Raw genomic sequence first — 18,203 nt, 5'->3', positions numbered from 1 at the left:
GATTTTTGGTAGCCAAAATTGAAGTACTTTAGAGTGTGCCCAGGCTTTCAAAAATTGCTAGCTCCGCCACTACTTCACAAACTCATGCGTTCCCGTGTTTGGTAAAATGCTGGTTAATAACTTTTTAGCAGTCTTTTGATAGCCTTCTTTGTACCAGTGGTTCCTACTCATTTCATTGAATTTTATAGGCTAGAGACATCCCTAGCATGCAGAAGTATAAAGTGAACACGTTCAACATGTCCAACCATATTATATACCACCAACTACCGAGCACATTCCTCATGAGTCATTTATCTTTCTCTAGCACACCAACCGACAGATAAGGGCAAAAAAAGAGCTTATATATTACCTCTTATCCAGTCTTTTGTGTTCATGCTTCATAGTTTAGTGAGGTTAAACACCTCCGCAATAACGAATTGGAAAAAAAATGCAAAACTGAAGAAAAATTAAAAGGCAATCATATCTTCGGATTGGAAGACATCGAGAAGGGCTTGCATGGGATGAAGCAAAATCGTAGTTCCACGCAGATCCAAGCCATTGAGAAGCAGATTGGATGTGTGTGGGTACTACCATGACGTGCTCAGAGGTTTGTGGGCATGTATCTTTGTGTGACGTCTTAGTAGCCGTCTCCGCAACATGTCACAACAGAAGAATCTGATAATCGACTTGGTGTTGCTACAGATCAACCATAATGTTCCCAAAAGGTTATGGTGATGCTGATGGAGGAGGCAGATTCGGGGTGAGTGGCGAGCTGAGCCACCTCGGGATTGGCCGGCTAGGTGCTTACCGCGCACTTCAGCGGGTCATCTTACAAGCCACTAGATGGAATAATTTCTGTTATTTTCTTTCTATAGTGTGTCCTGGGTTTGAGATATGACATTTACTAAGTCTGATACAATTTTGGCTTGATATGTATAGCATCGGAGTCTCATGACATCCACCTTTTTTCAATTTTCCTATAGAGACACATTCATCTCTCTCTCTCTCTCTCCTCGTGGGTTGGCTATTATTTATGAAGACATGTTCGTGAAAAAATATCTGATATAATTAATTCATCATAGTATGTTTAGCAACCACACCTTGCATGCCTTAGAATTTATACATGTCCACCGATCGATCGAGTGTGTTCTCATAGTATATAAGAGGTCATCTCAGCACCTGGCCTTTCCCTCATACAAAAACTATCATAAGGAAAAACAATTTATATACTATGACGGAAGATTGAGGGAGTTCTTTTCTTTGCCAGACTAGATGAGGGTTAACTCTTTCTCTCATACACTATGTATTCAGTAGAAGTAATTCTGAGCGAAACAAAAGGCTATCTTGAGAATAGAAGACATCGGGAAAGGGGTGCTTAACTTTAGAAGAATATGTCATATGGCACGTTATGATTCCCCAGCATGACACCATGGTGCCTCCGACCACCTTGTGTGTCTGTAGTTAGCTGCAATTCCCTCCACCGACTGGGCTTGCTTGCCCCATCCTTCACACATGGGGAAGGTGCAATTGAGCTCACAAGCATGTACAAGCGGTATACTCCCTTCTGGCTTATCAGCGCATGTTTTCTAAACTAGTCAACATTGGCGTAGGCCCACATGACTTAGCTGTGCTTTTTTGTTTTTTCTTGCGGCCTACCTGGCTGACTTGGTATAATGAAGAAATGAGAAGACTAGTTTTCTTCTTTTACTTGATACTGCAGTTCGTTCTGAAAGTAATTGTGGCCCTTTTGGAATTATTAGTTGGTGCTATGCTGATCATATCATGTAATTCAATGTAATAGTCGGCATTATATTATGAGAAAGTATGTCTTTCGTCCCTTAAGTTTCCGAGAACTATACATTTGGCCCCTCAAGATTTTCTGGATGACATTTAGTCCCTCATGTCTCAAAACCAGAATATTTTTGTCAAAAACAGAACCAAACTGACATTGAGCCTGACGTGTCCCTTGTTTTTAAAATCCGACCTGCCACCTCAGCAATGAAAGTTGAAATATCCATCTCTCCTCATGAATCCAACCCTGACTGCCCATCCCGTTCCGCCGCCTCTGGCGCATGCATTGCCAGAGAGCTCCACCCAGCTGCCTCCTATCCATGCATCACCAGATGGACGCTCCCCGCCTACCACCTATGCTCCTGAGCTGGCCATCGCCCATGTCACCACCTTCAGATCCCTCCCTACCGACAAGCCACAGCTTGTGGCGTAGGCAGACCACCCGGTCGCACATGTTGCTCCTTGTGGCCATTTTGTTCCCCCTACTCTCACATCCACTAAGCTCGCCAAGGCAGCGACATCCCTCGGCATGGACAGATGTGAGTGGCGGTCGTGGCTACTCAGTTGGGCCAACATGACAAGCCATGTGACCCCCCTATAGATCGCGAGCACCTCGATATCGGCATAGAACTAGCGCTTGCTGTTGCCAACGACTGCCACACCATCCGGCACCGCAGGAGCGACGCCTTCCAACCTACGGCACCATCAGTGTAACCACACGGTGGGACAGACTGGATTTTATCTTTTCGGGCATTTTTAATCTTAGTCCTCACTTTATCATTTATGTGCATAATGCACCAGAAAACTAGGGACATGTCTGTCCAATACCGCTTTGTTTCTGGTTTTGGACAAAACATACCGGGTTTTAAAACATAAGGGACAAAATAGTGAAATAATTGAAATATTTGGAATGGAGTTTTTGAAATAATGCAATATTTTTGAAATGACTGGAATATGTTGAAAATAGTTCAAACCATTCTTTGGAAGTGAAATAGGGGAGAACTTTTTTTCCTTCTAAAATCATGAAATCTTTCAGAAATAACATGAATATGACAAAAAAAAGTTGAAACCACCTTTTTGAAATAGTGAAATAGTTTAAATAATTTTTTGAAATAGGAGGTCAAGCAAAAATCACTTTTTAATTAACACAATAGTAATCATGATTTGTTCAATCTTTCTCTTGTCAATGCCTGATCGACATGATCGATGCCTTATACTTACGTATCCGTACTTTAAAAGAACTCTATATATCATCATAGACTGGGTTTCATTCTCTTGAGCCTCATGAGTCATTCCATGCATTTTTCTCCAACATCAAGTATCAACACAAACAATTCCTCAAAAAAAAAAGAATATATCAGCACAAATAATTCCTCGAAAAAATGTATCTGCACAAACAATGCAATACATAGGAGAACTACCAACTGAGTCTGTTCTGTCATGTTCGATTATGCGAATGAAGTTTAAGATCTTTCTCTTATACACCAATTGTTAGCAAGAAAAAGAAAGACAAAAGGAAAATAATACGCCTGAGCTGGGTTCAGAAAAAAACCACTCTCTTGGAAACATCTGGAATAGAATGGTTTATATCAAAGGAACAAGTACGGCAAATATTGATGTTTCAACATGCCAGCATGCCCCCTCTGACTACCACATGCACTCGAGGGCGGTCGTGAAATGCTCCGGTCAGTTGAGTGTACCCGGCCTGACCGAGGTGGAGCTACCGAGGTGAGGCTCATTGGCATCGTCATCGTGCTGCTCCGGCATGTAGTCGTCCTTCAGGCGCTTGAAGTGCCAATGTAGTCCGAGATCGTTGTTGTGGACCTGGCGGCGCTCGCCCTCGACTGTGCGATGGCTCTGCTTGAAATTGACCACTGGCCATTTCTCGTCAAGGAAGCCAGGTCTCGCTTCCTTGAGCAGTGAGCAGTGAATACTTGCCAATGATGGCAGCAGTGAAAAATAACTGCTTGAATTCTATCTTTATCTCTTTACCTAATATTAAAGGACGAAGACTTTCATAGTTCTTCATAAGTCATGCCTTTATATCCGTTGATTCTATGTTAACTATAAAATTTGTGGCTGATATTTAAAAGAATCTATCTATAGTAAAAAAATTGGTTCATGTTTCTTCGTTGTCAGGCTCGTGGCATCCTTGGGCTTTGCCCCGTGTTGTCTCCTCCCCCTATTCCGTGTACCAATACAACTCGACAGCCCCAAAAAAGTACCAACATATATCGAAAGAGAGTGCTTCTTCCATCGATATAATTGAAACGAGAGATCGTTCGTTGGGGGGCACTTCGATCTAAACACGCTGCTGAATCGAGGGTTGGTAGATCGAGATAAGAAAAAGAATGCGTTGATGGGGAAAGAGCAGTCAAGCGGCAGCCTCCCGGATGCGTCAAGGAGATGGCGAGGCTGAGTGTGCCGAAGCGGGCTGGGTCCCCAATGCGGCGAGGAATCTCTGCACAACAGAAGAAACTGATAGACTTTTGAATCGGGGTAGGCTAGATCATCCGGTAAACCTACCTTCTGCTTGTCCAGACGAGGAACTCCCGGTGCCGGCCATGGTGACGGTGGCCGGTGATGGCAGAGAGTAGTGGGCGAAGTGGTGGCGGTGCTTCCCATCAGCACTGCACTAACCCTAGATCGGTAGGGGATTAGGTGGGGTGTACGGCGTTGCGATGAACCTCGTGGTGCGAGCCGCCGACCCCCACCTCTTTATATAGTGCAGGTGACAGGGGCCCGTCAACCATAGTGGGTTGAGCGCCCCCGATCAGGGCGCGGATCTAAGGGCCCGGTGGGCCGTTGGGCCCACACGGTGGAGATCATCCTAACATTCTCCCCCTTGATCTCAACTTTTACTTTTGACCTTATACTTTTACTTTACTCGTTTCATAACAGATCAATACATAGAACATGTTTCATCGTCACAGCTCAATTGCCGATAGAATCAGACAGCCACAACGTACCTCTCTGTTTTGAAACAAATTCTTTAACCTTGGGCCCTTTATTGTCCGGAAGTCTTAGACTATACCATAAAACCCATGTCGACTGTGTGTTCTCCGAACACAGTGGGTGGTAAGCCTTTAATAAGCAGATCTGCAAACACTTGTCTGTTGCTTTTATGCTCCAAGCATTTCAACATAATTCCGGCCTTCCTCCTTAACAGCGTACAACTTTGTGTCAATGTGTTTGGCACCACACTTGACTCGTTGTCATAGGAGTGAATTACTTAACATGGTTATTGCTGTTGTCAACCATTATCAACTCCGGGTACAGATCTCCTTAACCATTTTGCCTGTCCCTCAGCCTCATATCAAGCTACAACATATCTTTGCATCACATTGATGATAATTGTTTCATTCTTAGGAGCTTTTCCACACAAAAACCTCCAAGTATGAAAGTTAGCGACAATTGTGGATTTCGCTATACATTTCACAAGTCATGTCTTTGTACTCATAATCTTTTGAGAGCACTTATTTATTTCAGCTTGAGGCCGATATCTTTGACTCCATTCCAGTGATCAATATATGGGTTGGACATTGCCAAAACAACCCGGATACGTGAATTGTGTCAGGGTAATATATTGAGCTTCAACAGCTGAAGCATATAGTACCATATCCGTTTTCAATCTTTTCTTATCAACTTTTGGAACACCATAATTTCCAATTCCATTACCCTTGACTATAAGAACAGGCGTAGGTTTTCTCGCATGCATACTTTAGAGACCTTTGTTAGCATGTCCATGCGACATTCCTAATACCCCATTTTATTCTTTTCTTGGTGAATCTCGATATTTATAACGAGAGACACTCCGAGAAATGCAATTTTGCTTTGAGGACAAGAACTTCTTTTCTCCTCCTGAAGTAGATTGACATCACCACTAGCAAGTAGGACGTCATCCACATGCACAAGATTGGGAAATGAATTTCCCATTCTATAACTTTGCACGAATACAATTGTCCTCTCATTTTCTTTAACCCAAAACAACATTTGATTGGTTTAGTCCATAAAAGACTTCTTCAGGCAGTATCCCCTGTGTTCTTTACTTTCATCTGATGTAACTCAGGTCATAATATCTTTCATCTGATGTAACTCAGATCATGATGTGCTACCAACACTCATTGTAATCTATTCAGTGCAAAACGCGCAAAAACCTTTCGATTTAAGTCGTGTTTTACACCTTTACATATTTCCTTTGGAGTCACATTGTCCTTGTAGACTCTTTACAACCTACTGTTTTGGCTCCATTGGAAATTACTAATCAGTCCCAAACATCGTCGGGATACACCAATTTCATTTCATCTCACATAGTCTCTTATCATTTAGATAAGCAGACACTTCTCAAAGCTCGAATGAGCGCTTTAAATGAGGTGGGATCAACCTCCATTTGAATTTCACTAACATAGACTTTATAGTAATCAGAAGTATCTGATTTTCTCATTCCTTGAGACCATCAGTGTCTCAGGTACTGGCACTTCTTTCATATGGGGATGTTGTTGCTCTGTCATTGCAAGAGGCAATAGGTTTTACAGGGACCTGTATCACAAGATCCATGTTTACTCATTCATACTTTATAGAGCTAACAACATGTGTTGTATAGGTCATACAACATGCTCCCCCAGATTACTCCATCTTCACTAAAAATGGCGTATCTTTAAACTTTATAATTTGGGTTTATTCTGTTAAAACTTTCTTCTTTATGGCACTTTAAGCACCGTCTTAGTATTCCTTACTCTGCTTTCGGAACTATAAAAGATCCAGAAATACAACTATTTCTTTTCTTTAGGGGTATTAATATGAGTCGTACTCCCCCAGACGATCACATTCTTCATCACATTATCTAAAGTATAGGGGAGTTTCATCATTCTTAATTTATCTCATATATCTTTCTCCCCCTCGAAATGTGGCAAGAACTTTTCTGCCATAATTTCGAAAACCATTGATAACTCTTGTGAAGTGAGGGAACTTTGATTATCTACTTCATTTATCTGATTACTTCATACGTAATGAAGTTATCTGTTAACTGGTATGGGAGTACTTTTTCCTTATTCCATTTCAGAAACTCAACAGAGTTCTTTATCATTAGTACTTTTGCAAGACACACTTGCATATCATTCTTATCTTTAGGTTCGTTTGTAACTTTTATTCTCTTTCGATTTGTTGAGTACTTAATGACCGTTACACATAAGATGTACAGTTGATACTAGGAAAGCATAATAGCTACTCCATACTTTTCTCTCAGAGTGGGACACATTAAAAGCACATGAATCATCATGTCTTTCTCCTGTCATACAGGATAAGTCTGAGAAAATTTCTGCCGCCATATGGGTTACGCAGGGATTTTTCCCAGACTTTTCCTGCCATGCGGGTTTTATCATAATCATCGTTTTCCCGCCATGCGGGTAATTCCCTGTAAGGGACATAAATGCCAGAATTGGCTCTTTTGACTGCATAATCAATCATCAAATTTATAAATAAATCTGAATGCTCTTTGACACACATGCTTGATCCGACGTTGGTCAAATTAAACACGCATGCTGCTTGTTTTATCTCAAATCATAGAGGGTACATGAAAGACATTCGTCAACCAAGATTCTCAATGATCTATCTCTTTTCTTTTCTTGGATAAATATCCAAGAATTCTTTTCTTTTTGAAGCCATTCTTTAGAGAGAACATACTCCCTCACGTTATGACCTTTCTTGGTCATCTTTCGGGTCACAAGTACCCTACCATTCGCTTTCACAAATGAAAGCGTGGAACACTTTTAGTCCAAGAAAAATTATCCAATAATCAACAATAATGAGCATAAAAATAACCCATGTTGGTCTGGTTAAAAATATGCACATCAAACTTTTAAAACTTTCTTTTATATTCTAAATCACTGTTGGGCAAAATTAGAATAAAACATCATCCTTCTACATTAATTTCATATCACCGTTGGGCGAAAATGGAAATAATGCATATAACTCATAAACAATGTGATGATAGTATTTCTATTAAACAACTTTGCTCAGAAATAATCATCATCATCAACTTATTGCAGCAGAAAACTTTTAATATGCATTTCTCAATCTTTATCAAATGCTCTGAAAATTGGTCACTTTGATACAAAAATTATCAGAGATTTAAACTTTTAACTATAAGACTCATTGAATTATAATATTTTCATCATCAACGTTGGTCAAAAAATAACAATAGCATAATTAAACTTTAATCAAATATCTTTCTACTGTCATAGCAGAAGCTATCTGAATCTGATTTCACCCACAAGTGAAAAAACTTCTCTCAAAAAACTGTTCATCCAATTAAATTTTTCCATAGGTTCCAATTTAATTGGAGGATAATACTTTTTCTTTCTTTGTAAAAGAGTACTATTAATTATTTACGCAGCGGAAAAACATGAAAAAAAAATCTTGAACTTTTTACTTTTTACAGAAACTTTTCTTTCACCGAATAAAAAATCATGAACTTCTTTAGTTCTACTGAAACTTTTACTTTATATAATACGTGAACTTTTCCTTTTCTGAAAATTTTCTATTTTCAGAACTTTTTTTTGTTTTTCTTTCCTGTTTTCTAAACAAAATTTTCGTTGGAAAAATTTGCATAGAAAAACTATTTGAAATCTGCCCAAATTTGGACAAATAAAAAATATATATTGCAGCTGGCCCGGCGCGCGGCTGAGGCCTCGGCCCAGTCTGCACAGCTGCTGGCCCGGCCCAGCGCGCGCAACTGCGCCCGTGGCTGGCTGCCTCGGCCCAGTGCGCGTGGATGCGCCCGCGGCTGCCGGCCTAGGCCTCTCTTTCAGCCCAAAGGCCCGCACTAGCTAGGGTTTTCATCCCAGCCGTTCGCTTTGATCCAACGGTTGACCGCGCCTCTCGCTAGAACAAAAGCGAGCAGCCCGGCGACCCGATCGAAAACCCTAGCCACCTTTCGATCCTGTCTCGCGGGGAACGACTGCAGCCACCAGCGGCTGGCAGTCCGGCCGCCGGCGACGGGATCGAAGACCACCGCGCCACGCGTGCCTCATGCTCGCTTCTTCTTCCTCCCGTCCCCCTTCCATTTCCTGTTGCAGAGAGGGCGGGGCCCGTCCTTCGATCTGCCTCCGCGGCCGGGGCCCTAGGCCACCGGCAAGCTAGGTCTGGTCGCCGGCGACGGCGACCTGAAGCCACCGCACCGCGCGACCCTCTGTTGCATCTTCCCCCTTGCTTTTCTTTATCCATCTCCACTGCAATAGAGAGAGAGACACGGGAGAGCCTACTCTTGTCCTCTGAGCCTGATGGACGACTTCGATCCGTGGCGCCGTTGCCTCCCCTTCGCCGGTGACGCGTTTGCCTTAGCGGAAACGCGCCGCCGTCGAACGGCGTGGCTGCGGTGCCCCCTTTGCCCTTTGCAGGACGGTGTCCTTCTTTCGGATGCCTCGGCTTGCCGATGCGCATCTGAATCGAGAGGGATGGCGCCTCCTTGCGGCGGCACAACTTTTTCGACGAGGAGTTCTTCTCCCTCTTTCTCTGTTAAGAGTTAGGGTTCTTGGGGGGATCTTTTTCTGTGATTTCTTTGTACCGAAAATAATCTAGATCCTAGCCTTGTCTGATACCATTGATAGACTTTTGGATCGGGATAGGCTAGATCATCCGGTAAACCTACCTTCTGCTTGTCCAGACGAGGAACTCCCGGTGCCGGCCATGGTGACGGTGGCCGGTGATGGCAGAGAGTAGTGGGCGAAGTGGTGGCGGCGCTTCCCATCAGCACTGCACTAACCCTAGATCGGTAGGGGATTAGGTGGGGTGTACGGCGTCGCGATGAACCTCGTGGTGCGAGCCGCCGACCCCCACCTCTTTATATAGTGCAGCTGACAGGGGCCCGTCAACTATAGTGGGTTGAGCGCCCCCGATCAGGGCGCGGATCTAAGGGCCCGGTGGGCTGTTGGGCCCACACGGTGGAGATCATCCTAACAGAAACGAGTGCGGCAGTCGGCATCGGCCACGATATCAATCGCGCGCGGCAGCAAGTGCTCACGGCGACAGGTGAAAGGAGGCGTACGGCAGCTTGGGCGCTCGCAGCCAGTGCGTGCGGTGGCGACAAATAGGGAGTGCCGCGTCGGGGCCAGCTAGGACGTACGCCCGCAGCAGAGCGTGCTAGGTCGCATAGCGGCTGCGTGGCCGAGTTCATCATTTTAGGCGCAGCGATCGGTCCGCGTACCGTGCGTGAGTGATGTTGTCAGCGTATTCTGCTTGACTGTTGGCTGCAAGAGGACGCAGCTGACCGGAGCGCGGGGTGTGCGTGCGCACAGCTGCCAGACAGGTTTGTGCGTTCATGTTCAGCTGGCAGCGTGATGATAGTGCGTGTGGCTAGCCGGCGTACTGTTTCTCTTCAGAAACACAAGTGTTCCATTACCTTTTAGAGATGCGCACCTGAGGTAATGAACATTCACGGTTAAAATAGGAATGAAACATATATATATCTTACAGCATATCACTCAAGGCGAGTGCAAAGTCCATGTTTTAGAAAATACTTCATTACATTATATATTCACAATAGTTGTTATGTGTATTTTTATTTCCTTCTAGAAGCTGCTATTTTACCTGAAGCTACCATTACATATTATATGACAAATTGTAATAAGAGTTTTCTGTGGTTTATATTTCGCTACGGGGAATATGTTCATGTATTAACTGAAGGTAATCAACATAAAGCTTACATGTTCCTTCCTTGACTATATTCAGAGCTGGCATAAAGGCATGTTAATATTATGCACATATGGACAATTGATATTATAGCTAGTGTCCTGTTCTGAAAATCATTCTGTGAATATTATCAACCGGCCAAGAAACTACTGTGACTGACATGAAAGGGTGAGGCGCGGCTCGACACGAAAGGGAAAGGCATCGCTGGGGAGGAGTTTGGATGGTGCGAAGGCGTGTGAGCCGAACCCGTGGTCCATGAGCTAGAGCGGATCCTGTTTCAACTCAAACCCTATTTAAACTTCACCCCGGGTTTCCACAGTAGCCGGTGTTTTTTTCCGTTGCAATGCACTGGCCTTTTGCTAGTATTACTGCTGGTTGGTTGGTTCTCTTGCTTTTTTTTACCATGGTAACTTGGTAAAGTTCAGGAGGCTAAAAGTTGGCTGCACGGCCGCTCCATACTGAGCATTGGAGTTGCTAGCTTTGCATTGACTGAAGAACAGCGATAGTGAAGTGACTTCTTCTTCCTCCGTTTCCCTGCTCTGCTCTAGTACTCATGGTGATTATATTTTCCACACTCAATTTTATCCTCCCCCCCCCCCCCCCCCCCCCCCCCAAAATATTTGGTTTTCCCTGCTTTTTCATATGAACCTAATTTTTTCGATTGAAAAATAAATCTTGCAGCAGCGTGCCGGCGCACATGAGGAGACCACCCCACTCTCCGGCGACCGGCCCTTCTACATCATCGTCATGTGCAAGACCCATGTCCAGAAGCTGTAAAACACAATATGTTGGGAACTTGCTCGACACCCTAAACGGGGTGTGACTCTTTCATTATATAGAGGTACCAAAGGGTACAATACAATGTTACAATATTAATACACAGACTACGTATATACACAATATGTTGGGAACTTGCTCGACACCCTTCGGCAGTTCCATTTTGCTGATGAGTATGAGGACAAGACACACGATGCGAAATCCCAAGTTTGTTAAAAAAAAGTTGAGGTTGTGGTATTCACCCCCCAGTCAGATTGAACATGGATGATTTTCTGCTTAAGGAGACGCTCAACATGTGCTTGAAACTGGATAAAAACATCACATCAGACTTGCGCTTAATAAGATACAGCCAAGTAAACCGACTATAAGCATCAATAAAACTGACATAATAATTGTGACCACTAACCGACGTCTGGGCATGATCCCATACATGAGAAAACACAAGCTCAAGAGGATGTTTCACAACACGACTAGACTCTGAAAACGGAAGTTGGTGACTCTTGCCCTGCTGACAGGCATCACAGACGGTGTCAGCAGATTTATTGGACACAACTGGTAGTTCATGACGATGCAACACAAGACGAACTATAGGGGCCGCAGGATGACCAAGGCGCGCATGCCAGTGTGTAGGAGACACACTAACACCACTGAACGCCCGAGGAGAAGACTGCATGGATGGTGTGCTAGGTACATCAAGTGCGTACAAGCCATGGCGAAGACGACCGCTAAGCAGAACGGCCCTCGTGTCCCGATCCTTGATAAAGAAACGAAAAGGATGAAACTCAGCAAGGACATTATTATCACGTGTAAGTTGAGGAATAGACAACAAACTACGCGTAGCAGAGGGAACACTAAGGACATTGGAAAGATGTAGTTTGCGAAAATTGTGTCCAAGGAGAGAAGCCTGACCAACATGAGAGATGCGCATACCTGCTCCGCTGGCGGTGTGCACCTGATCATGACCACGGTATGGCTCTTGAGTAAAGAGCTTGCCCATCTCGCCGGTGAGGTGGTTAGTAGCGCCGGTGTCCATATACCATGATGGATCAATGGAGTAGGACGGAGTGCGATCATGATCATGAGTAGTCACGGCGGCGGCAGCCTGCTTGTCGTTTCCTTTGCCATTGTTGCCAAGGCCCAGAAAATCTTGCTTGTAGCGACGATGACAGCAAGATGTAATGTGGCGCTCCAGACCACACAGCTGGCAAGCCTGCGGGGCACCGCGGGAGGAGCAGCAAGCAACCGGCCGGTTGCCACCCGTGATGGATGGCGCATTGCCACACGGGGCCGGGTGCGAAGATGAAAGCCGCTGAGGTTTGGCGCGAGTGGCGGCGTTGGCGGAGGCGAAACCCGGTGAGACACGGCGGGCCTTGATGCGCTGTTTACGGCCAAGGAGGCGGGCACACAGCTCACGAGGTGGAAGTGGATCGTCACGGCCATGAACGTTCTCAACGAGATTGTCCACGAGATTGTCATAATCATCGTCGAGCCCGTTAAGAACGAAAGTGGTGAACTCTTCATCCAGCAGAGACTGGCCAACCGAGGCCAATGTGTCGGCGAGACCCCGCGTCTTGTTGAAGTAGTTCGTGATGCTGAGGTCACCGAGCTTGGTCTCACCAAGCTCGGTGCGTATAGAGTGAGCACGCGCCTGAGACTGCGAGGCGAAGCTGGTGTGAAGCGCCGCCCACGCCTCCCGGGATGTAGTAGCGAAGATGACCAGCGACGAGACGCTCGGAGTGAGCGCGGACTGGATGGCAGAGAGAATGGCCTGATCCTGGGCCACCCATGTATGATACGCCGGGTGATGAGTGGGCGGACACGGGATGGACCCGTCAACATAGCCCTCCAGATAGCGACTGCGCAGAAGAGGCAACACCTGGGCACGCCAGGACAGGTAGTTGTCCGGCGTGAGCTTCACCGGCAGCAGATGCGAGAAGTAAAACGGTGATGGCGCCATGACCTGAGCGGTGTGAGCATGCATCGATAGCGCGTAGGGACCCGTCGACGGGGCTCTCTCGAGATGAGGAGCACCCGCCGAGTAGACGCCAGGAGCATCGGGAACGAGGGCGTCGGCTCCGTAGTTCACCGCGGCCCTGTAGGATGGCTGTGGCGGTGCAGCCACGAACCCGGACTGTGCGGAGTAGGGTTGGTGCGGCGGCTGCGCCAGGAAGTGCTGCTGCGGTGGCGGCGCGGAGTAGATCGGCGCCGTCGGTGGCTGGTGGTGATGCGACGGGAGAGCCGCATAGGGTTGGTGATGATGCGGCGCCGCGTAGGACGCCACGGGCCAGGAGGACGGCGGCGGCTGAAGGGAGCCCTGGGCCGCCGGCGGCGCACCATACACGGCAGGAGCGACACACCGGACGTCTGCGCGACGGCGCCGTAGGGCGGCTGCACAGCAACGCCATGAGACGGCGGTGCAACGAACTCAGCAGAGGAGTCGGCCGATGGATTTGATCCGACCAGGGACTCGGTCAGCGGCAGGGCCTCGTAGGCCGACGCAAGGGGCCGAGAAGCGAGGAACGGTGACATAGGGGCGAGGGCCGGCGCGGTGGCGGTGGCAGCGACGGAGTTCGGCGCACCGGCGGCGGCGGCGGGAGCAGCGGAAGACATCGAAACCCTAGTCTGATACCATGTAAAACACAATATGTCGGGAACTTGCTCGACATCCTAAATGGGATGTGGCTCTTTCATTATATAGAGGTACCAAAGGGGTACAATACAATGTTACAATATTAATACACAGACTATGTATGTATACAGTCTAACAGAAGCCCTATCTGCTGGTATCATAAGACGCTGCAACGTGACGTCTCCAAATGCTCGTAGCAGGCAACAATGGCGCCCAGTTTCATAATCATTTGGTCATGCCCTTATCTCCTCTGCTTCTTGTGCCGGGCCGTGCAGATAATCCCGCTCACTTCCCGCACAGGCTGCCGGCGAGAAGCACGGCGGTGCTTCTCCGGTTCCACGGGAGCTCATGGATCATGAGCTACTGTGGTCACACCAAGCTGAAGAACATCGACGCGGGCTGGGCGCACCGTCGACAAGCGGCCGCAGGTTGGAGATGCATGTGTGTTTGACCTGGTGTCCAGGGGATGCCGAATATGGCGGCAAGTGGGAGGTGGTGCTGGAGGTGTAGGTGCTTCAAGGTGGTGGCCTGCCGGAGCCTGAGGATCTCACCACCAAAGGAGACACCGCGGATGAGCCCATCTTCATCAGGGACTAGTGATCGATAGTGAGAGCTGGTTTCACTTGTTGCTGGTGTCTTGCTTGTAAGCTGGCATTTCATTCTCTAGATCATATTATAATAAGCTTGCATTTCATTCTCTAGATTTATGTCTTCTTGTAATTTGGTCAAGAAATAACCAGGTATTTCATCTTCCCTCATCTCTATCTGTGGATATTCATTTTCACAAGACCTGCCATAGACTCTTCGTTACATCCACTCTTTCAACACTTCTGCGCATGGCATGTGGTCTTTCCGTGCAGAAATATCTAGTGAAATTGACTGCAGACAATCATTTTCAGAAAACAGGACACCAACATTGCAGAAAGAGCAATTTATATACAACCACCGGTCGAGTGAGTGTGTTCTGTCCATGCTCCCGGGCTTATTTCACCACCTTCCACCGCCAATTGAGTGTTCTCTCCATGCTTTAAGCTCAACACCTTGCTCTCACATACCATCTGTTAGGAAAAGAAAATGGGAATAGGGGTGTAAAAAATATTTTTAGATACACAAGTTGCTAAACACCATGCATGCAGCCATATTATTAATTATTCACAAAGACCATACAAGATGATACATTAATAAGCTTGAAGCCACCATCTTGGCAACGTTGTTGCTACTTCTATTCCCTTGATAAAGGTGCGCCGAACGTCCGTGCCTAATACCAAACAGACATCACACCAAAGACTAATATCTAAAGCCGGGTGTCCCATCCAAGCCACTACCTGGATTGACTACCACCCCGGTCTGGCATACTCCCATTGAGCACCGCACGCTGCAAGGGCCGTCACCTCCATCATCCCTCTGTCCATCCTCAGAGCAAAAATAATGTACCGACCTTGCCACGCCTGTTTGCCATCAACGCCACCATGACGTCAGACAACTTCCTCCTCCTGCGCACGTCCATCCAGACACATCCGTCGTCGAGCATCAGCTACACGATGCCGCCAATACTCGTCGTCATTAATGCGGTAGATCCAACGCCGCTCCACCTGCCGACCTTCACACAGTCGCCGCTGCAGGAACTGCCATGTAGAGCCCACCACCCACAGTACCTCTCCCCCGAACACCCAAGCCTCCCAAGACGGCGCCTCCATGGAGGACACGACGCTAAGGGCGCCGCCGCAGCCCAATCCAAGACGGATTTTAGAATTTCCTCTAGGAGTGGGTCAGAGGTGGATAGGATGGGACCTCGGCTTCGCCTCCAAGGAGGATAACGACGCCAAAGCCTTCGCCGATGCCGGGTCGAGCTAGCCGACCAAAGTTTCCTCCGGTCCCCAACCTGTACCACCAACCTCTGTCTGCTCCGGATCTGGCAACAAACCGAGATACGAAACCATCCGGAGAAGAAAGCATCATGGGGCGACTCTAGTGCAGGTCGTCCAGGCTCCAGATCCAGAGAATCCAACCTGGGCAACAACGAGTACCACCACCCTGCACTGGCCACCGGTGTCCAAGCACCAGATCGCGAAAGATATGATCCGAACGCGACGGCTCACGCAGCCACCAAATCCTGGCGCTCCCGCAGCCGCCAATCCGCACTGCAAACGTGGACTCCAGCCATCGGCGCGTCGTGCATGCCGCCATCAGGATCCGCCCGCAGCGCCGCCGAACCCCACTGTAGTCCTACGCTACTTCACGCATAGGCTGTCCCGTGCTAGCCAGATCGCGCGTAGGCGAGAGACACCCCGCTGCCGCCCTTGCCGGCCAGGCTTCGCCCGGCGGCCCTACTGGGGTCGGCGAGGGAGGCAGGGAGAGACGCCTGACGGCGGCGGCGGAGGGTTTCCCCCTGGCCGCCCACGGGGGCGGAGGATGGGGTTACGAGGGGTTGAGTCGAGCGGTTCAATTAAGTTCAGTCTGTTCGTTGGCCTTAAAATGGGAGAGAATTTCACTTCCGCGGCCTCTGCACCAACTAGGGATGCATACGGCCATTTTAGTATGAGCACCAAGATAACATGGTCCTCAGAATTTTTTTAAATGAGTATTAAGATATTTTTTTGATGAGTGGTTACAGCACACACCAAACTTGATCCTCAATAAATGAGGGAAAACCCCTGTGCATCACCTGTCAATTCTATAAATTGAACTTGGGTTGTTAGGCTGCACAACCGCATGCCCAACCACTGAGCCAAGGCTCTCTTTGCTAGGGCCTTTACTGCATGGACGACTTTGACTCACAAAGCAGGCACCACAATAACAAGCTTAGGGCATCTCCAGCCACGCCCCCAGGAAGGCCTCCCCAGGCGATTTTTTCGCGCCGGCGCCGAAAAACAGCCCAGTCGCGCCTCCAGGAGCCCGTTTTTCGCCGGCTTGGGCCGAAAACAGCGCCGGCGGACCCAGGCCGAACCCGGCGCGCTGGGGGGCGCCCGAGGGCGCCGGGGCGAGCTGTTTTGGCGCGAAAAAGATGTGGGCCAGCCGCGTCAGCGACTCGGCGCCTCGTCTTCCCCCAACGGCCTCGGTTCCCGTGGGGAATCAATGGCAAGGCTGCCGCCGGTCAGCCTTGCCATTGATTCCTCACGGGCGGCGCGTTCACGGGACGGCGCGCCGACGCCTCCCCTCCCTCGCACGCGTACACACGGGCGCGGCCCGGCTATAAAAGCCGGCGGCCTCCACTCGCATGTACCCACACCAGCCCCGCCCCTCGCTGCCGTCCAGCCCCTCCCTCTCCCTGCCTCTCCCGAGCGCCGCCGCCCAGCCCCTCCCTCTACCTCTCCCGAGCCCGCCCAGCCCCGCCGTCGCCATGGCGGAACGCTTCCCAGAGACAAGGCGGTGGCCAACGGCTTCGGCCGCCGTTCGCTCCGCGAAGAGGAGTCCTGTCTCCTGTTCCAAGCGAACATCTCGGCGCCGCCGGACATGCGCGCCGGGCCAACGGGGTGGAGACTCAGCGCCGGGGGAGTGCCCATTCCCCCGTTGCCCGACGCCGTGGCGAAGCCGAAGTACTTCGCCGAGGAGGTCGAGATCGTGCGCGCGTCCCTCACCAACGCCCAGCTCTCCCTCCCCCTGTACGCCGCCGACAACCACGCGGCCTGGGCGGCGTATTTCGAGCGCCGCCAGCAGCAGCGCTTGGCGTCCACCAACGGCGCGCCGGTGGTCGGCGACCGGCAGAATAGCGAGGGGCGCTACCTCTGGTGGGGCGTCCCCGGCCGCACACTCGAGGGCGTGCTCACGTACCTCGAGGGCGGCAACGACCCGCCGTTGGCGTACCCCCCGGCGAGGGTGGCCGCCCCGGCGCAGCATCGACGCGTCGGGCCATGGGCGCCAAGGAGGTTTGGCGCCTCCTCTTCTTCCTCCTCATCACGCTCTTCTTCACACTTCTTCGGCTCTCCGGCGCTGCTCGGCGTCAAGGCCGAGCCCGCGGCGGAGACGCCGCTCGGCCGGCACACTCGCAGCGCCGGCATCGTCATCAATGAGGGCGGCCGGCGCGCCTCCTCCTCGTCGGCTCCTCCGCGCTTCGTCAAGCCAAAGACGGAGCCGGGGCTGGCGCCGGTGAAGGCGGAGCCCGGGCTCGCGCCGGTGAAGGCGGAGTTCGACGAGGACGACGCGGCCCTCGAATGGGCGCGCCAGGACTACATTGCGATGGAGAAGGTGCGCTGGGAGAAGGAGAAGGAGGGCCAGCGCGCCGCCCTACACCGCTTCGAAGAGCGCCGATGCGGCCGCGAGGAAGGCGGGGTCATCGTCTTATGCGACAGCGACGACGACGACGACGCGCCGCCGCCTGTTCGCCATGGCGACGTCGGGC

Source organism: Triticum urartu, chromosome 7 (genome assembly GCF_003073215.2).
Source record: "Triticum urartu cultivar G1812 chromosome 7, Tu2.1, whole genome shotgun sequence".
Taxonomy (NCBI): domain Eukaryota; kingdom Viridiplantae; phylum Streptophyta; class Magnoliopsida; order Poales; family Poaceae; genus Triticum; species Triticum urartu.
This window is presented reverse-complemented; position numbering follows the sequence as displayed.